General features: G+C 37.2%; 1 pseudogene; it reads left to right on the top strand.

Annotated features, from left to right (window-relative positions):
* The first annotated feature begins 17,958 nt into the window (after nt 1-17,958).
* Nucleotides 17,959-22,390, top strand: LOC109389702 (bridging integrator 3 pseudogene; annotated as a pseudogene).
* The last annotated feature ends 231 nt before the right edge of the window (nt 22,391-22,621 follow it).

Genomic DNA, 22,621 nt, shown 5'->3' with positions numbered 1-22,621 from the left:
AAAAAAAAGAAAAAGAAAAAAAAAAAGAAAAACCATTGTGTGACTGTATATATATGGAGAACTCACATTCAATCAGCCATAGTGAGGATAATAAAAGACTGAGAATCACTAATTACTGAGTTGAAATGGATACTCTTTTGCAAATGTCTTAGTAACCCCCTGATTCATTCTCAGATTGGGCACTTGTAAAGGTCCATTGGACCTAGGAGGCAGAGTGTGAAAGATACAAGACATTGAATAGTTCCCATTTCCTTCTTAAAATATTCTTAAACAGAAAGGCTATTCCCAAAAATGACCAATAGGGAATGACCCATTTATGAGAATGAATTGATTTATCCACCTGAGAGACATGTTTCATATCACTCAAGCTGCTGAGATTGGATATGCAAATGAGTTCTTCCAGAGCTCCTCAAAGGTACCCAAAGTGAACTTGGAAAAGTTCACAAATTTCAAAAAAGTTAACAACGACTTTCTCCACACCCATGACGTCAGACATACATTAACCATACTTAATATCCAGAAAGTCTAATCTTTTGGAGTAAATGAAGTGCCTAAAAGTGTTAGGGACTCTGGACTCCAAATTACATTTTGAATTAAAGAAACTTTAATCTGTAAATTGAGCTTATAAATTATTCATTGATAGCCAGTATTTGACAGATGAGAACACTGTGACCTAGAAAAGGAAAATGACTTGTTTGAGGTCATAACATGAGTTAATAGCAGAGCCGTGATCAGTAGCTTTTGAGTCCTGTGTCCAGTCTTGCAGTCCCTATAGTTATATAATACTGGCTCCCAGAGCAAACAGGGAGAGCAACATTCTGAGGTTCCCGAAGGTTACTCAGCCCATGGAAGAAAGAATAGTGATCACTTCTCCAGTAATATATGCAGAAAAGCCCAGTGTTAAAGAATATATTTGGAGGAAAAATGCAGGAAAAAGGAATGTTCCTAAAGTATTCTCATCCGTCTACACTAAAAAAGAAACACTTGAACTATGCGACCTTCTTTGACATCACCAGCTTGTTAGCTTCATGGAAAATGGGCAGAAACAATATTTACTTCTGAGACTATTTAGAATTCTGCCAAATGAACTGATCTCAAAAATACATTAAGAAATTTAACCAGCAGATCATACTTTACAACACAAGATCAAATGAGAACTGAATAAATGGAATCGAGGCTCTGATAATTAATTGCTGGGTGACTTCATTCTTCAAAAATCATTCACACCGTTGATGCTTTACTCCTTCTTCTAAGCAGGCATGAAAAACTCAAGAGACGTCTGTGTCTCGACGTTCCCAAGACTCTACTATGTGAATTTAGCTTTGGATAAAACAAAAGAATTAAGCTGTGCTCCCTTTCAATTACCATATTCCCATTTAACTGGGTCTGGTCCCACTGCGTTTGCCTGAGCTGTGATCCACTCACACCTTGCTTCCCAAGAAGCTATGGACCCTACTAGCTGTTATCTGCCTAGCATCAGTTGCCATCTGAGGCACAAATATTATGGACTTTCTGTCTGAGGTCATTAGGCATGATAATCATTTAATTCCTTTCCTTGATAACTAATATCTTGTTTCTCCCATTTTTGTTTTTAATTGGCCAGGGAGTAAGTTTCTTTACCATGAAGTTCCCTAAAAACCTCCCTGGCTGCTGATTCTTCCAACAATCAACACTCCCAGTGTATTTTCAGCTGGTTGGTGGTGACAAAGTCAACTTACATTAAAAATGTTGACTCTTGAAACAGATGAAATGAGATAAGGATACTTCTGCTGGAATGGAGAATGGTGAGCTCCCTTCTACTGCAGGTTGTTATTCCCTTTCTCATTTGGCCTGAACATTAGTAACATATGGAAATATTTGGGGAGAACTAGGAAAGTTCTAAAGTATCCCACAGAATGACATTCCTACATTTTGAGGGAGAAAGATTTTTTAGTATGCTTTTATTATTTTGAGCTAACACCAGTTACCTGTTCATTTCCAGTTCTGTCCCATGACATAGATAATCTTCCATGGGTCCATACGCTGGACTACAGCCTATGATCAACATCAAAGTTCAGGCTTATTTTTCTACGGCTTGAAGTGTATTAAATAAGACAAAGGCAGGAAAAAATTTGCTATCAATAGGGAAATTTGGCCCATAGTAGCTAAATAATGAATCCAGTGTGAGTGGCTTGTCAAATAAACCTACCAAAAGGTAATCTTGAGTTAGTCTTTTTATACATGTGGAATGAAAACAAATATCCTATGGAAATCTATGAACGTTGACATGACACAGCACCATGGGTCTTTTGAAGGTACCCAAAGGTACCCTAGATGACCACAAAAATTCAGCTATGCCCAACCTATATATTAAACTCATAGCATTAGAAGTCCCATCATTTAGCTACAGATTTATACAACTTTCAATATTTATATTCACTGCACTGAGGAAGAGCTATGAAAAAGATTGGGGAGGCTTATTCAAATACCATTTAATAATATATTTTACATATTGGCTGTAGAATCAAGACTTCAAATGGGGTGAACCAAGAGAATGAGGAATGACAGATGGAAAAGTATATCAGGTCTTTTTGGATTGATTGACTAATTGACATATTGTGTCATCCAATAAACACTAATTGAATGCTTACCAAGTTTGATATACACGTATTATATCCACTAGTGACTAAAACATATGGTCATACTGTTACAGAATATACAATCCAGTGGCCTTTAGATAGTATTTGTAGTAACTGTATGAAAGTTCATATCCATACGGGAACTATACTTCGACCATACTTTTAGGTAAAAATAAAATAATCTTAGTATGAGCCAAAAGGTCCCTCAGGAGTGGGTATTCCCTACATTGTCCTTTCACCTCTGCTCTACATTAAGTTCTTGTTTTGTAAAGGTAAAAAAATACCGACTATTTAATTATATGTTAATTTTTTAAGTTGATTTTTCATGTCATTGCTATTTCATTGTAGTAGAAGAAGAAATTTATTATAGAGGTAGAATTATATAAAATATATTGTGATTCTTTTTGTTTCTTGATTTTAAAAATAATAATGGACATCTAAACATATTTTCATGTCAACCAGAAGAAAATTCCTGAGAATTCTATATGGATTTCTGATGCCACTGGCTTTCTTTCCTAATCCTCTTGATATAATATTAATTATCTATAAGTTAAGAGTCAATTTGAGGGCCAGCTGAGTGGCTCAGTTGGTTAAGAGCTCACTCAAGAGTGCGAGCTCTGAGCAACAGGGTTGCCAGTTCAATTCCTGGCCCGAGCTGAGCTGCCACTGAACGGCCAACAGGTGGCAGACAGCTCAGCCAAAAAACAAACAAACAAACAAACAAGACCCAGTCAATTTGATATATCTGGCTTGCAAGCATTTGGTCACTTTCAAGGTTGCATATTTTTGCAAATGAGATTCTATGGCTGGTATTTGCTGTAGAAGTTGATCTAGTGAAATGGGGTAAATCAAGAGTAATGATGAATGAGAGAGAGAAGAGACCTAGTCAGAGAACTCCACCTTTGGGGGATTTCTCTGAGGTGAAACATTTCTTTGTAAACCTTCCAAAGAAGCCCTGCAGGTCAAGCAAACACATCTGACAAAGAGCTGCTGTGAGTCTTTCTGACTTACTGAGAAAAAGTGGCCAGTATGATAAAATACACCACATCGCTTGTCGTGTTTCCTTGCCTCATGTCTGCTTTTCTTTCTCATCATCATATCTCTAGGCTTGCTTCTTCTAAATAAAGTATCATCACTTCAATCCTTGCCTCAGGCTCTGCTTTATAGAGATTGGGCTCAAACCAGAAGAAATTCTAGAAAACAAGGTTTTAAAATTGTATTGCCCACTTGTCAAGAAGCAGTAAGACCCATTGCTGGTAGCAAGATGCTATGCATTGCAATTGCCTAAGTTTGTTTTTTTGGTTTTTGGCTGTTTGTTTTGTTTTGTTTTGTTTTCCTGTAGAGGCTAATGGGGTAGGTGAAGCTGGAGGGCAAAGCACTGGGAAACCAAGAAGTTGTCGCCCTTACCTAGTTGGTATGGGAACATTTTTTTGTTTGTTTTGCTTTGTTTTGTTAACAAAGGCTGTAAAGTGAGATGGCTGCACTAGAGACCCAGTTAAAAAAGTGAAATACAAAGGCGGGTCCATTTCAGCTTAAGGAAGACTATGAAGGCTTGTGTCAGAGCTTTAGCCTACTCGCCTGCAGTCTTAAGGTACAACTGTGATGAAAGTCAGGCAGAGGAACTGATTATAAAGTAGCCTGAGCTACAAAGGGGATATATGCATGGTCTCAGTAGGTCTGCTATGCCAAAGTCAGGGCTTTGATATAAAGAGAATAGAGCCATAAGACCTAGGGTGATAACATTTGAGTAAATAAATCTCAGAATCTTGAACCCCCAAGTTCTCTTGAACCTTTCTGGCCAGTAAAAGCAGCATCTTCATAAATTCTAGAGGAGAATAACCTCCCCTTCCCTGTAGACAATGCAATTATTTCACCTGGACCAGGTGCTTCATAAGATGACTGTCTTTATCTCAAGACTCACCCTACCATCCCTCATTACCTCTTGACTGCTAATCAGAGTTAGGTCTTAGGATGGCAGCCCTGACAGAAAAGTACAAGCCTAGCTCTGAAAAGAAAAATCCTTAAGCCAAAGCAAGCCTGGGATTTGTTTAATGTGTATCAGGAGGAACAAGGGAGAATAGTTGTTGGAATGTGCAGATCTCTGTCTCACACTTAATGCTACCAGAGAGCATCTAATGCAGGAGGACAGAATGACCTATGCTTGGAATGCTAGCCATATTCTTTCTTTAGTATCCCAGTGCTTATTCAATTATTGCATAGGCCATGGTACCTAGGTCCTGCGTGAGCTCAACAACATAAGCTTCCCCTCCCCAAGGCTGATCTAACCATTGTCGCCGCTAAATGCAAATCTGCTAGTATCAAAGACCAAGGAACAATTCCTCAGGGATACCAGGCAGCCACCTAATAGCAGATAACAACATCAAAATCCTTCCATTTTTTAAGAGGAAGTCATTTATCTTTACCTGCATTGAAACATGCTCCAGACATTGGTTTGGCCTTTCCTGTAGAGTCTTTCCCATGAGCACCATCTGCAAGTTTATAAAAAGTTTTAACCATTGCTGTGGGTCCAAACACAACATCTGATCAAGGGACCCATTTTATAGCAAAGGGAATGTGATATCTGGCTTATGATGACGAGTTTATGGTTTTACTATGTACCCTATCACCTAGAAACAGCCAGCCTAATAAGAGTGGAATGGCCTGTTCAGTTAAGGCATTGGCAGTGCAGTGCTCACAGGGTGGGATACTGTCCGTCAGGATGTGGCTTATATCTTGAACTGCCAGTATTTTGTCCTGTTGAACTAAAATACTTAGCACTGGAAATATGGGGTAAAAGTGAAAGTGGCCTCCCCAACTCATGCCCAGTGATCCATCTGTGGAATCTGTGCTTCTATTCCCTTAATCTTAGGTTCTGCCAGTTTATAGAACCTAGTTCTGTTGTGGGGGCAACCTTTTTTTTTTTTTCTTCTTTCTTTTCAGGGAATAAAGTGCTACTAAACTGGGTGCAGTAATTACTACTGAAACATTTTGGACTCCTCATATATCAGTTAGACCAATAGGCTAGGAATGTTACTGTACTGGCTATGGCAATTTACCCTGTAACTCTAAGGAGAAAGGGTTACTGCTACACCGAAGGGGCAGACACGGAATCTGGAGGAGTCACTGGGGTGTCTCATCACACTTCCATGCCTGGTAATGACTAGGGCAGAGCAGCTAAGTACTCAGATTCCTTAAGGATTAAAGTCTGGATCACTCCACTAGACAACTCAAACCAGCTAACATACTAGACGAGGGGGAGGGGAATCTAGAGTGGATAGTTTTTGAATGAGTTAATGAATATTAATTTTGCCTTCTAGGAAACCACAGCAGTAGGACTGCAGCTTGTTTGAAAATTCTCTTGCTTTAGCGTTCCAGGATATCACAACTGGCCACTCTGTTAAATGTGAATCATTAGACTTGTGCTTCTCTTCTCAAAGAGGCAGTGAGAACAACTTTGCTTAAAAAAAAAAAGGATTTATATAGTATTCTTGGAGCTTCTTATGACAAGAGAGAACAAATGGGTCTGAGTGATGCAAGAAGTGGGGGGTATCCACGCTGAACCTTCCTTTGGAGCTCAACATTTCTTTGGATTTACCAGTCCCTGTTTGAACTTTGTCAATCCATTTCTGTGGTTTCATTGCTTTCGCTATATCCTTGTAAATCCACCCCAGACGCTCCCAGCAAGCTCACATTATGACTGGCTGCAAGCAGACACAGAGCCTAAATCTCTCTGCTTAGCTTGCATTAGTAATCAGGACCCTAATTCAACCCACTAACTCATAAGTACATAACCTTGGTCATAAAGGAGACTCAGAAATAAAATAGCACAATAGGAAAAATAGCACAGGACACCAATTTAGCTTGTGGTGCATCACTATTATTAATTGTGTGTCAGATATTGAATTATATAAAAAATATACAATAAGGCACAGTTTCTACACTTAAGGAGGTAATAGTCTTGTAATAAAAGTGACAAGAAAAATAATGGCCATATAAGCTCCAAAGATTCACAGTCTCTTTCAGAGTTGAGAGTAAAATATTTTGGAATTTCTCAGGGTCTCAGGAAAGGCTACAGGGAGAGCTATTTAGAAAACTCGCCGCTGTAAATTTTTATTTCATTGTTGGAGTTTTGATAGATGACATGGAAATCCTAGGGTAGGCCAAAAGTTCCTACTGGCTAGAGTGTTCCATTAGGACATGCTGTTATACTTTGGAGTGTTACAAAATTCTTTTGTTCTTTCAAGTAAGAACACCTACTTCTTGCATGCTCCCAAAGGGCTCTTTATTGACATCTGAGGCAGATGTGTCCTGTCAACTTGTGTGCTGCGGTGGGTAGAGAAAAGATGAGCCCAGCAGCTCTCTAGATAGCAGTGTCTTTTGTTTGAGTTGAAGAGACTCAGTTTTGAATCCTAATCAGCACCAGTAGCTGGTAGCCATTTCAGACCATTTCGGGTTTCACTATGCACCAGCACGGAGTTTTCATTGTTGCAGCTTGGAACTTAGATGAAACTCAACACGGAGACAGAAATTATAGGAGGAAGTCTGGTACCAAGTGTATCTTTCCTCAAGATAAGAAAAATAATTTTGGCTACTATTTCTTAATATATGCTTCTAGTTTTTAGTTAGACTTATGAACTCATTTCAAAGTTTACTTTGCTATCTCCCACATGTCCTTTTTCATCATCATACACATTAGACAATGAATTGTTACTGGACAGTCCCCTCCTCACTCAGCCAACGCTTAGAGAGAATGCAGGAATCTCATGCAACTGGAGGAGATTTAAATAAGAAAAGGTAGACGTCTTCTCCTGGCTGTTTTAGGAAGCTTATGGATTACAGCAAAGTCCCCAGGATGTTGGCTCTTGCTTTAAGACCATGTGGCTGCCAGTGAAACACTAGGTCTCATTTCAGGCTTACCACATCTGTTATAGGCACAGTTTAAAGAACGTCCCCAGTGACCCTCATCCTTGTATAATACCCTCTCCTTTGTATGTGGGTAGAACCTGTTGATATGATGAGATGTCACTTCCACGATTATGCCATATTTTTATATGGCAGAAAGAGATTACTGTGTGGGTCTAACCCTTTAAAAGCCGAGAGTTTTCTCTGGCTGGTATCAGAAGTCAGAGAGGGTTCAAGCATGAGAAAGGTTTGATGTGCTGTTGCTGCCTTAAAGGAGATATGTGGTGAGAAATGCGGGTGGTTTCTAGAGGCTGAGCAGAGCCCCAGCTGACACCAGTAAGGAAATGAGGACTTCAGTCCTACAACTGTAAGGCATTGAATCCCACTAGTAGCAGAAATGAGCTTGAAAGAAATCCCTGAGCTCCAGATGAGAGAACATAGCCAGCTGATACTGTAATTTCAGCCTGAGCTGAGAACCCAGTCATATAACACCAGATTTCTGCCCTACAGAGCTCTGATATAATGAATGGGTATTATAATACACTGCTAAATATGAGGGATTTTTTTTTCAGCAATAGAAAACAAATACAATATCCAAGAGTTTGAACTGTAGATAAGGGTTCATCCTGAGCATAATTTCTTACATGCTGGGTCACTTGGGACTTAAATTCTCCAAATGTTTGTTTCCTGATTGATAGAATAATACCCACCTGACTCCTAGGATTGCTGCGAAAATTAAGTGAGATATAGTTTATGCAATGCCTAGTACACAATAAAACTGATCATGGCGATCAATTCAGAAGAGATAGAAACAGATAGTGATAGATACTATGACTTGCAGGAATTAGAACCATAGACATCTCTGGAAGGGGAGTAGGATAGAGCTCAGGAGAGGAATATTTGGGTGCAAGTTAGGACATCACATCATGTTCCCCATAGTTTGGGACCAGAATAGAACTCAAGAGTTGTAGGGTCACTGCTAAGACAGTAACTCAAAGCCAGGAGTTATAGAGTCCCAATATCGTGATCTAGATGTGATTGAGAATCTACAGACCAGCCTGCACCCCTAGGAAAAAGTCGTTCCATTTACTTATTTATTCATTCATTCACCAAGTATTAATTGAATGCCTGTATGAATGGTAATTATTCAAGATACTAGAGTATAGCAGTAAACAAAACAGATGATATTTCTGCCCTCCTGAAGTTACATTTTAGTGGAGAAAGGCAGGCAATAAACAAGATAGCTTGTCAGATGTTGATCAGGGCTAAGGAGAAAAATAAGCGGGAAAAGAGGAATAAGAAATGTTAAAAAAAGAGCTCTCCTCCATAATTTTCAATAAAGTGGTTCATGTACGTCTAACAAAAGAGGGACCAGGAAGCCAAGACCCAGGGAGTTAGCCAGGTGAGTATCTGAGGAAAGGCCGCCCTAGGATGAGGGAGCCTGGCTTTAAAGGCGCTGCATGAACCAGCTCCTACTGAACAAAGCAGTACTGTCAGAGCAGCCCTTCTCATGGTGCCCGGACAACCTTTACCGATCCACTAAAGTAGGTGTTTAAGCTACAGCTTATCTTACCCCTGGAGTTTAAATAGAGTCTAACAAGGGATTGGGTTTGATAACATCTCAAAAGCCCATTTAGCTCAATATCTCCAGCACCAGCTATTTATTAAACACTTGTTACATGGCAGGCAATGACTTTAGTGCTGAGAACAACTCAGAATGAACAGGGTCTCCTGTCCTTATGAAAAAGGCATTCCTTAAGGAATAGATAAGACAAACATTTAAAAAAATTAACAACCTTTAAAAATTATGATGATTGTGATGAAAAAGGAAACAAGGAAGAACTGGAAATGGAGGCTGGCAGGGCGAGGAATTCTTTACACAGGGTGGGAGAAGATGGACTCTGAGGAGATGAAATTGAAACTGGTTTCGCAGTGACAGAGTGGAGCTGGCAGCCTGTGCAATGATGTGGAGCCCAGGGGCCCTCGGGAAAAAGCTGGAGTTCTTATATCTTTCCTCAAGACCTGACAAATAGATTTGGACAGATCTAACACGATTTCCAAGCAGCGTTATTTACAATAGCCAAAAGGTGGAAACAACCCAAATGTTTATCACCTGATGAATAGACAAACCAAATGTGGAGTGTCCATACAATGGAATATTATTCGGCCATATAAAGGAATGAAAACTGATTCATGCTACAACATGAATAAACACTGAAAATGGGAGGCTAAGTGAAAGACTCCAGTCATGAAAGACCACATATTGTATGCTTTCATTTATATGAAATCTTCAGAATATCTATAGAGACAGAAAGGAGATTAATGATTGCTAGAGGCTGGGGGTAGGGAGAAATGGGAAGTGACTACTAACGGGTACAAGATTTCCATTTGCGATGCTAGATCGTTGTGATAGTTTGCAAAACACTGTAAATGTACTTAATGCTGCCGAACTGTATACTTCAAAGTGGTTAAAATGGTAAATTTTATGTTATATATATTGTACCACAATAAAAACATATTAAAGAAATGACCTCAAAGGCAGACCTGTCTGGAATATTGTTTCACTCTTTAGTTTACTTGACTTCTTACACTTCAAGTCACACACTTGGAAGGCAGACAGTGACTAGGAGCAGAAGTGGGCAGACTATCTTTTCTGTCCCTCCCAAACCACTTCCTCTTTCTTGGGCCTTTGAAACTACAAAAAAAATGGCTTGGTCCCCTCCCCCATCCTTGAAAAACATCTGTACAGGACAACTGGATCATCCTAGAACTGCAGCATCCATTGTGAAAGCCAGAGGAAATACATCATTTAGCAGCTGCTTATGCTTCATGTCTTTTGTGGGCACCCCGAAGCCTCTCCCAGGTCACCCTAGTTTTGCTTTTATTGAACTGATTTTTTTTTTTGGATGTGTGCTTCTAATTCTTAATTTTAAGGTCAACATCTTTCCTGACTGGTACCATAAATGTTTAACAAGTATGACTAAACCATTTCTGGTTTCCTACTTTTATTTTCCACCGTGTGTCAGAAAGCAAGCTGGCAGGAGATCAAACGCCCAGGTTGAACGCTTTGAAGTTGATGTCATGATAGATGTTGTAGAGGCAAAGGCCCAACACCTTCTTCCAAGATGCTAAACTAGGAGCAGGCAAGAATATTAACCCTTTAGAAACTGGACAGCGATGTCTCATTGATTCACATGTTCCAGGGCACCAGCTCTATCTTTTTATGCACCAGTGGAGCTGTGGAGAAAGCACAGATTTGGGAACCACGCAGGTATTTTCAAATCCCAGTTCTTTTCCTCAGCTAACTGTTGGACAATGGGCAAAAAACTAAATTTTGCTGAACTACAATTTCTTCATCTATAATATAGGGAGGATTGTTAAGAGAAGTAAAAATTTAACATATCAAAAGCAACTAGCACAACATAATAGCTCATAGAAAATGCTCAGTAAAAGGAAATTACTGTTGGCCATAGCAATCATCAGAAACTGCTCTCCAGAGAAGAAAGTGAGCAGATATTTGAAACGGTGCATTCACCACCATGGAACATACAAGGACCAGCTCTAGTCAAACTCAATGTCCTTAATAGATACAGACTCATTTAGAATGTTTATTTCTTCTTGTGTGACTTGGGCAAATTGTGTCTGTCAAGTCATTGGCCCATTTCATCTAGGTTATCAAATTTGTGGGCATAGAATTGTTCATAGTATTACTGCATTACTCTTTTAATGTCCATAGGCTCTATAGTAATGTCCCTATTTTCAAAATGGACTGTTCATTTACAGATGGGGGAAGATTAAGAGAGAAGGAATATAGGGGGAAGAGAAAACCCTCAGTTTTGGACTGCTTAAATCTAAGATACCTATAAAACATCTAAATGGAGAAACTAAGTAGAAGTTGAATAAATAGGTTGCAATTTACTGTGTCCTGTCAGCCAAGTGTATGAAGGAAGAAGGTGGGATGAACTATATCAAATGCTGCTGGTAGAGCAATTAAGATGTGGAAAAGATTTAATATTTCAGTTTAGCATTTAATATTTAGAATTAAGGGTGTTCTTGACAAGAACACTTTCAATGGAGTTGTGTAAAAACTTGATTAGAATGGATTAAAGACAAAGTGAGAGGAGAGGAATTGGAGACTAAGGAAAGTAGCCCTTTAGAGCAGGGCATTAGTTTGAGTCCTCTGAGAAGCAGGCTCCAAGATGGGATTAAATGTGTAGGATTTTATTATGGAATACACCTATATTTTTGGGTCATCGGAAAAGTCATGATACGTATTTACAACAGATGGCACTAGTTCATTTTTGGAAGTACTAGAGTCATTCGCATCTATGTTATTGCTGTGTCATTTGACAGCTGACAGTTCTAGCTTCATTCTAAAAAAAAATGAGCAATTTGGTTGAGCTTTGGAGATTTTACAACAAGTTGAAGATGGAAGACCAAACTGTGCATTTTGCCATATTTTACTGTTTTACTTCCATAAAGGGAAGAACGTGCGTCAAGCTTGTGAAAAGTTGCATAAAGTTTACAGTGACAATGCTCTACATGAACATCAATGCTCATGATGGTTCATGAAATTCCATGCTGGTGATTTTGATCTCAACGATGCTTCTCGGACAGGGAGGCCCACCGAGGTTGATGATGACAAAATAAAGGCATTGATCAAGTCAAACCCATGTTACATGACACAAGAGATTGCAGAAACATTGAACATCATTCAAGCATTTGTGACCACCTGCAGAAGCTGGGATACGTAAGTAAGCTCAGTATTTGTGTTCCACATGAACTCATAGAAGTTAATTTGATGGCACATATAAACATCTGCAATATGTTCATTAAACATGAGGAAAACGATCCTTTTTTGAAGTGACTGATAACTGCTGATGAGAAGTGGATTGTTTACAACAATGTGGTGTGCAAATGGTCTTGGTCCCAACGTGATGATTCGCCTCAAACGACATCGAAAGCAGACATTCATTAGAGGATGGTTATGTTCTCAGTTTGGTGGGATTTTAAAGGTGTGGTGTTTTTCGAGCTCCTACCAAGGAACCAAACAATCAATCTGAATGTGTACTGTTAGCAATTGGACAGTTTGAACGAATCCATCATCCAGAAACGTCCACAGCTTGTTAATCATAAAGGAGTTGTGTTCCATCACAACAATACAAGACCACACACAAGTTTGATCACCCAACAAAAATTATTAGAGCTTGGATGGGATGTGTTGCCGCACCCACCATACTCGCCTGACCTTGCACCATCAGACTTCCACTTGTCTCGCTCTCTTCAAAGCTCCTTGTGTGGTATAATGTTCAATTCAGATGAGGCTGTAAATCAGCACCTTGTTCAGTTTTTTGCAAATAAAGACAGATCCTTCTATGAATGAGAAATTATGAAATTCACTGAAAGATGGCAAAAGGTTATCAAACAAAATGGGCAATATATCATTGATTGATCTTTTTTCTTTATATAAATAAGTGGCCTTTGAAAAACAGACAAAACATGTCATGACTTTTTTCAACAACCCAATACATTCTCTGTAGTTGGAGATCACCAGACATCTTCTCATGGCCACCATTAGAATTTTTTTCTTTTGTAAAAGGGGAGAGGAAAATATGGTACATGGAAGACAGCATGTTCTCTTTATAAGAGGGGAAATTTGGCATATCTATATGATTATGGAAATTGATGATGTAAGAAATAAAGTAGAGAATTGCTGTAGCTATTTTTGAGTGGGTGACAGAAAATGGGATCTGGTGTAAAAGTGAAGGGGTTGAGGTGTATAAGGGAGCATGAAGAGCTCATGCATTAAAACAGAATCTAAAGAAGAAACAGGCTTGTTCAAGTTACTTTCTGATTACTTCCGTCTTCTAAGGGAAATAGTAAGCAAGGTCTTAAGCTGAAAGGAGTATGGGAGTAGGTGCAGTGACTTGAAGAGAGACAGAAAGGTGTGGAATAGTCATAAATGAGAGTATGAGAGTGAGTGAAATTAGCGGTATTACCAAGCAGCCTTGAAATTCTGCTTGAGTTTAATGATTGCGAATTTAGAATGAGACCGATCAGCAGAGTTTTGTTTCTTCTGTAACCAATTCTGCTATGAGGATATTGGAGAGTAAGCAGAGAATTATTGTTAACTGTGGTTGGCAAAATTTTTTCAAATGTATGCTGTTTTAAGTTATCTTTCTGTTAGTAACTTCTTACTGCATTAGTTTTAATTGTGGTTGGAGAATGTGATCTGTATGGAGACAATTCTCTGAAATTGGTTGAGATTGTTTTATGGCCTAACATATAATTTTTCAGAAAGGGTCTAAATGTGCTTAAAGGGGATATGTATGCAAGACTTTTTGCAAGACTCTTTGTATGTATGTTTATTAGATCAAGCTTCTTAGTTGTTTTGTGTAAATTTTCTAAATCTTTACTGACATTCTTAATTTTACATAGATAATTTTATTAAAATTCTCTAATAGATCTTAGGTTTATCCAATTCTTCCTGAAGATGCAGTTTCTTTTGTGCCTTATATATTTTGAGTTCATCTTCTAAAGTGCATACAGATTTAGAATCATTAAAGTGACAAGGGAATTGAACACTATTATGTAGTAAACTTTTCTATTTTTAAAAATTTGTTTGGTTGTCACATAAATTTTCTTTAATTTTGAAATGATTGATGTAAATTTCTTTTGGACAAGATTTACCTAAGAAATTGTTTTCTTCCATTTCATTTCAATTTTCCAGTGTCTTTATGCTTTACTTATATCACTTATAAATAACAAGTATTAGTATTTTTAAACATTCAATCTGAAATACTTTGGTTTTACTTAGAGATTTTAATCCAGTCATATTTGTTGTAGTTGTTGATATAGTTGAATTTATTTTTAGCATCATTTTGCATTTTTTATTAATTTTACTTTTGAGATTGCTCTTTATCTTTGGTATTCTTTTGTATTGCTGTGATATGTCTACATGTAGATTTGTTTTATTTATCAACTTAGGATTCATTGGACTTCTGTCATCAAGGTTAAAAAATTCTTGGTGATTGTCTCTTCCAGTATTCTCCCTTTTCCAGTTTAAAAGTCGTCTTTTGACAAAAGTATAATTAGAAATATATTATACCTCCTCATCTCATTTTCCAGCTCTCATAAAGCCTATCACTTATATTGTCCATATCTTAGCTTGCATTACATTATAAGTTATTTGATTAGATGCTTCTCCAAATTATTCAGTCACTCTTCAATTATCTTATGTTATACTAAGTGTATGTTTAAATTTTTAATTTCAATTATTATATATTCATACATATTCAACATTTAGAATTTGTTGTTTCTTCCTCAAGTCTCCTGATTCATTTTTAAGAGTTACTTGACCCTTATTCTGTCATTTCTTTAAACATATTGAAAGACTCATGTGATGTTTGAGATTTTTGGAGATCTGTTTTTGCTGTGAGTGTTTTCTGCTGATTCTCGCTCATGATGATTTTTCTTTGTGATTTTGTATTCTGTGTTCTGTGTGATTTGTGAATTTTTATTGTGAACTTATATTTGCTGGAGCTTTATATTTGGGACTTCCATGAGACCTGAATAAAGGGTGTGTTTTTCAAGAGAGGAATTGTGTTTAAGTGCCTGAAAGTACTCTTAACATAGACCAGCTTTTAATTAAATTCTCAGGCTGTGGTTTTAGGAATGATATTGTTGGTACAGGCAATTCACATGGAGATTTTTTTTCTCTCTTTCCATTTCTATCCAAGGCTAAGACAGCCACCTGTCCATGTGGGTCATTTTTCTTTTCCTCTTTTGTTCACATTTTAAATAATGATATAGTGATTATGGAATCTCAGCTATTTGTGAGGTGTCTATTTCTACTTCCCACCTTGCACTGGCCCTAGATCTCATAAACTCACCCTGTAGTAGGTTGTAATAAAGATCTGTGTCTATAAATAGACAAAAAGGACAGTTAACCTTTTACAGTGTTTGCTTACTTGTCTTAATAAATATTTTTACTTTATATCTCATTTTAAGAATTTTACTAATGGTCTTGTTAGCTCAGTTTTGTATTTACAAATGCTTTCTTATATTATTAATTATTTCTAGGTGTTTTACAATGAGGATTAATAGGGTTTTCAGTACATCATATTTACAGAATAAAATCACAAATTTTGTTTCTTGAATCTACTTTTAAACACATATGTTTGCCTAGAAAATAATCACTTTCATTCAGTATTTCAAAGCTTATTATTGTAGATTGCACAAATAATTTTGCAATAATTTCCCTTGTAGTTTTTAGATATTTGTCTCCATTTCATTCTTATTTTATATGTTACATTTTTTTTTCATAATTTTTAATAGAAATCTAATGGCTAATTTATTTCACTTATTTCTTCAAGGGAATGCTTACTGGACTGAATTAGCAATTATAGTGTTTAATCTATTTTCTAAGTCTAAGTAGATAATTAATACAGTTTAATTTACTGAAATTCTTTGAATTTTCCTCTTAGTACATTTTGGCAAAGTTGAACAGCTCTCAATATTAATGTTTTTATTTTGTAATTCTAGGTGTTTTCTATATATCTTTCTTTTTGACATATAAACAGACCATGTCTACATTTCTAAATTTTGAATTTAGAAATATTTTTTTTGTTTGGTTTGTTATTAATTTTTAGTATTGTTGCACTTTTGCCATAAAATATAGTATGTGATAGTTTTAATTTCAGAATTTCATGGAGGTCTTAAAAATTTTATAATATCTAACAATTATTAAAACTATGAGTCCTTGAAAAGACAGCATATTTTATATTTACTGATGATAAAGTTTGATTTAGCTTTATTTTAATTTATGTCTCTAGCTATTTTTCTAGCTTAGTTTATATCTACTTATTATTTCAAATTACTTATTGTATTATTTGAGTGCTCTGTGTCCACAAATTTTTAGCTATTTAACCTTCATTTTCATGAGTTTTACTTCATACACTTTGGTTCTATGTGTTTTAATTCTTAAAAAGTAACTAGAGTTATAGTCTCATTATATGTTTCATTTTTAGTAAACCTTCTTGCTTAGGACATTTAACTCACTCTGCTTTAATTTTACATCTGAATAATAATAATAATTGATTTTTTTCATTAGTCTAAATTTTTCCTACTTTTTTATCATTTTTTATTTCAGGCATGTCAGTTTTTATTTTGATTTAATCTAAACATTTGAAATAAAATTTAATGTTTTTTCCTATTATTATTAATTATTATTTTAAGAAAATTATTATGGTTTACATATGTGTTTCATAATTTCTGTTGTTTTAAAAATTGTTCTTTTTCCTTTTCTTTAAAATAATCTTTAGTTATTTTGAGATTTTCCTCTTTGTTCTTCTCCTCTAGTAATTTGAAAAGTGTATGGTTTCCGTTTATCTCCATTCATAGCTTTTGTTCCATTACACAAAATCATATGTATAAGTTTAAGTAACTTCATCATATTTATATTCAATAACATATCATCTTCAGCAATGAAATTCTATCTATTGACCCTCCTGTGAAAAATGAAGGCGATCACTTTGAACAATTTCTGCTCTACTGGATACTTTTGTTTCTATAACCTGGAAATTTTGTACCTTTCTATTATAGTTAATTTACTGTTATTTTCATATATATATATACACACACACACACACACACACACACACACACACACACACACGTTTGATGCCCAATAGACTTTTTAAACTACAACTACTCTCATTAAGACTTAATTCTAGGCTGCATGGGTTAATATTAATTGCCAATCATCTCACATTAAACTTCTCCATTTTTGACTATCAAATGTTGATGTCTTTCTTTTTTGGATGAACTATATCTTTAATGGTATGTGAATCATATGTCTCCAGACACTTTATTAACTGGAATATTAAATTTCTGTTGAATGTTACAAAAACAAAAACAAAAAACCACAAAATAATAGTGGCTTAAATAAGATAGACATCTATTTCTTTTCTTTGTAAATCATACCAGGCATATAATACAGCCTAATAAGATAAACTAATATACTTTAAGAATTGCCTGCAGTTGTGCTTTGCATATATTATCTCATTTAATCTGCACAAAAGTCCAGAGGTGGGATTTAGTGTTTGCTATTCTAGAGACAGGAAACTGCAGCTCAAATGGCAAAAGTATCTGACCCAAAGCTGGTTAAGTGACAGACCTAGAAGTTGAAGTCATTGTTACCTACTTCTCATATTATATTCACTTTAGTATAATCTGAGGAATTACTCATAAGTGGCATAATAGAGGTAAGGATAAAATGCTGTAGGGATAGAGTCGAGCATTTGATGAATTCTTCCTGGGAAAAATCTTCCAGGGAAGCATCAGACAGGAGGTGATATTTGAGAACAGAATTGAATAATAAATACAAGTTTTCCTCGTGAGCAAGAAAGGAGAAAGCCTTCTAGGCTAAGAAGGTAGCATGAACAAAAGGTATGCAAGCTCTGGTTTCTTCAAGGAGGAATTAATCAATACATTCTATTTTTATTTCCAGACACTAACTAGGTGCTTAATAAAGGCTTATTGGCTTAATTTATTTAGTCATTCTTTTTGTTCCATGTAGCAGGCATGCTACTTGTTTCTCTAATATTGTCCTGCTTTTGCTTCTTAGTAAAGAAACCCTAGTTTTAGTGGAGCCAGCAATGTGCCCAGCTAAGAGACTATGTATCCTAGCCCCTCTAGCAGCTTGAGGATATAAACAAAAATTGTTAGGAGGACTTCTGGGAAAATTTTATAAGAGATTGATAGACAGTTGATTTGCCCTTTACTCTTATGTTCTGATTCCTGCTTAGTCACAGTCCTGTGTCCAGTGGCTCTCTGAAACCATGGGTCAGCCTCGAGGATAGAAACCACCTGAAACTGATAATAAAACTGAAAAACAGAATGAGCCTGGGTTCCCGATGACAGTGTGAAGTGACCATACCAATCCCGAATGCCTATTTTAAGATATATTCTATGTGAAAAATAAATTTCTGTCTTCTTTATGCTGCTGTTATTGCCATTCTCTGCTACTATATCCCAAATTCAGCATCCATTCTAGGAAATTAGATGACTAGGACACTTACAAATACGTATGCCTAAAAATTACTATTCGGAAAATGCACAGAAATACTGAGAGAATTTTTCAGCTGGACCCCATTCCCAAGGTGGATCTCAAAGACAGTTTTATACCAATGATATAAGTTGGAGGAATTCCAGAAGCCTTTTAGGAAGAGAAAAGTGGCTGCTGATACTGCTATAGTTTAGTGAAAACTGAAAGGCTGGAATGATGACCTTTCAAGAAGAACAAATGTTATTAAATAATGGATTTTGTCCCACCTCCTACAATAGTCAAGTGCAAAAGGATGAAAAGGGAATCCTATTCTTCTATTAATAACTGCTCAGTCAGTCTCATGCTGACAAAGCAGAAATCAACTGTAAAATTAGCAATTTTGCCTGCAAATTAGCCCCTTGCAAAGCCATAAAAAGAGGAGAGGAATTAAAAAAAATTCTATTAATGGAGTCAAGGATGGAAAAACCAAGAGTGATAGAGCATAAATACCCAGACAATTGATACTTATTGTAAGGGAGATATTACCCAGGCTTTAAAAAGCTGCTTATAGCTATATATGAAGAAAGTATTAATTTATAGCCCTTGCATCAGTGGCCTTTCTTAATGGCTCCTTAGAGCAAATCTACCCGAACTTGAGGAGCACAAGGTTTAGGTTGATGTTAATAAAAGCTACCCCATCTATCCCTATCTGAGATAGTATCATTTCTCTTCAGAAAGAAAATGAAGTAAGTGGTAGGAGGTTAAGCTTCAGAGGTACACGAAGTTAAGTTTGAACCTGACTGTGCTCTTTCACTAGCCTTGGTAACGTCTTTTCACTGTTCTGGGCCTGTTTTGTCTTCTATCAAAGCAGAGGGTGATTGTGCTTCATTGTGTTAGTAACATTAAATGAAGTAACATGCAAAGAATTTGGTCCCTAGTAGATGGTTGGTAAATGTGAGCCCCTTTCTCCTTTCCCTTCCTCATCAGAGGACCAGGAACAAGAAACCTTCTTGCAAACCCATGCAAAGTAGTTAAATTTAGCTCTTTGACATTGTCCCCATAAGATCAGTCCCTACAGAGAAGCTGAACATGTTTTGATAATTTCTGACTGGTCTCAGGCAACAGGCTCCCATTTTTACAATTTTATGAAAATAATAAATCAATATCCAATAATGGGAATGATCGGGGGGGGGGGGAGAAACTTAGTTTCCTTTAACAATAAATAGACAGGGTTCTCCATTTTCAAGAGGGAACATACACAGGAGAAAAATTTGAGATTGGTACAATTTGCTTCATTTGTAGCTTTGTAGTTTCCACGATCCTAATTATCTAATACGTATTTCTTAAGTTCCAAGAGGAGATGAGGAATTTGGAGCTCTTTTGGATGTCCTCAGTGAATCTCAATCACTCCTGCTTTCTTAGTTCAAAAGGATATTTCATATCCGAAACACACATTTTCAGTCCTAGGGCTGAAAAATGGCAAGATATAGAAAAGGCATTTAATGCACAATGCACATGGAGGACAGACACTATTTGAAGGTATGTAAGTCATTGCAAAAGACCTGAACAGCACTTTAAAAAAGTATTTTTCTAATTGATGGCTGTAGCTTACAAGACTGGGAAAATTTATAAAAATCTAACTATTGGGTTGTCAGAAAAGTCATGACACATTTTTGCAATGAAAAACATAGAAAAAATACGTCATGACTTTTCCGACAACGCAATACATTAAAAACCCTAGTCAGAGTCACCTCCAAATGTTGTAATGTAATCCGAGGATCATTCTCCTTCAAACTTTTAAGATCTTAAGATCATAGGATTTGGTTTAGGTGGGACTCTTAGGAGTAATTTAAATTCCTCCACAACCTCATCATGGAGTCGTTTTTCTCCTTGTGTCTGAGCACCTCCAGCAACAGAGAAGAACATTCTTTCCAGAGCAGTTTAGTTCACATATACATTGAGAAGCTCAAATGTGCTAGGCAATTATTTGTGCAGAGGATATGTATTCATTTTCTAGGGTGGCCATAACACTGTATAATAGTTCCCCCTTATCCAGAGCTCCACTTTCCGTGGTTTCAGTTACCTCCAGTCAACCACAGTCTGAAAATATTAAATGGAAAATTCCAGAAAGAAACAATTCATAAGTTTTAAATTGCACACTGTTCTGAGTACCATAATGAAATCTTACGCTGTCAGCTCTGCCCTGCCCAGGATGAGAATCATCCCTTTGTCCAGAGTAAATCTGCAGTATACGCCCAAGCCTGCTCCCACCCATCAGTCACTTAGTTGCCATCTTGGTTATTAGATCGATTGTCACAGTATCACAGTGCTTGTGTTCAAATAACCCTTATTTTACTTAATCATGGCCGAAAAGCGCAAGAGTGCTGATGCTGGCCATTTAGATATGCCAAAGAGAAGCCATGTTTCTTTTAAGTGAAAAGCTGAGAAGAGTATAAGAAGATCTTTTAAGAGAGAGAGAGAGAGAGAGAGAGAGAGAGAGAGAGAGAGACCGTATTCACATAGCTTTCATTATGATATACAGTATTGTTATAATTCCATTTTATTATTAGTTGATTTTAATCTCTTATTGTGCCTAATTTATAAGTTAAACTTTATCATAAGTATGTATATATATAGGAAAAAAACATATATATATATATATATATGATTTGGCATTATCCACAGTTTCATGCACCCACTGAGGGTCTTGGAACGTATCCCTGCAGATAAAGTGGAACCACTGTACCACACACTAGGTGGCTTAAAACAACAATGGAAGTGTATTGTGTCACAGTTCTGAAGGCTAGGAGTTTGAAATCAAGGTGTTGGCAGGGCCATGCTCCCTGTAACACCCGTAGTGGAGAATTCTTCCTTGCCCCTAGCTTCTTGCTTCTGCATTGACATGAACCCCTATGAGCATTCTTTGTATATATAGTGTTTCATACATGTGTTTGTCTTGATTCTGTTTCTGGTATAATTTTCCACTCTGAGTAAAATAAGTCTCCAAAAACGAAAAGAGGTGAACCAAGTTGCAGCTGAGGACCCCAGTGTCAGCACCAGGTTTAGGATTGTGAGCCAGATTCCTTTCAAGATTGGGCAGCCCAAGGAATAGATTGTCCCCAAAGAGTGGAGAGATAATTTGAAAGGAAGTATAAAAAACTCCAGCCGCTGGAAGAGCAGCCCAAAAGGCTGCCAAGGGGCATGAAGAAGAGCACCAATGCGGACATGGCCATGCCCACAGCTTCTGTGAAAATATCTGTAAGACTTACTCTCCAAACCCCTCTGTAAAAAAATATCAGGACTTTCTAAACATGATGACAGCCCTGGACATGGCCATGTAGTGGATGGAAGCCTTTAACCAGGAAAAGATGAACTAGATCCAAAAGGTTCTGGTTGAGCCCTTAGAAAAATTTGGCAGTGTCTTCATGAGACTGAACATGGCAGTGAAATGGCAGGAGCGTGCCTCACAGGAGTATAGGAGATTGAAGGCCAAGGGAAGGAAGTAACAGGAGACGACAGGGCCAGTGCTGGCCATACTCCACCAGGATGAAGAAGAGCTTTACCCTGTGTGGGCCAACTTGGAAGCCAAGATCAAGCAGCTCCTGAATGAGATGCTGTGGTTCTACCACTGCCCGCTTGACTATTTCTGGCCCAGTTTTGAGTCCCTGATACAAGCACGATAGTACACTACACTGACATTGGGATCTTTGGAGACTTGACTCAACAAGTTGACCAATTCAGCCACCCAGACAAGCAGCTAGATTGGAAGAATGAGGCTAGATTGTATCAGCTCATAGCTCTCTCTATTGTGGCTGATAAATGAATCCCTGCTGCCCTTGAAAGACTCCTGGGACATACATCAGTCCCTCTAGACTTTTCAAGCTTAAGCTCAGGTGTCAGCCCATTAAAAAGCCCTCCCTCTGGGAAAAGTATGGCAGCAGGCAAGTTGGGGAGAGAGGTGGCTCCTACTCTACCTCTCTAGCCCTTTAGAATGAGTCTGGCCCCAGGAGCCCCAAGCAGGCTACTGTCTCTCCACCAATAGCAAGGGCCTGTA

Source organism: Hipposideros armiger, unplaced genomic scaffold (assembly GCF_001890085.2).
Source record: "Hipposideros armiger isolate ML-2016 unplaced genomic scaffold, ASM189008v1 scaffold_240, whole genome shotgun sequence".
Lineage (NCBI taxonomy): Eukaryota > Metazoa > Chordata > Mammalia > Chiroptera > Hipposideridae > Hipposideros > Hipposideros armiger.
The sequence above is the reverse complement of the archived record's forward strand: the minus strand, read 5'-3'. Positions and strand labels throughout refer to the sequence as shown.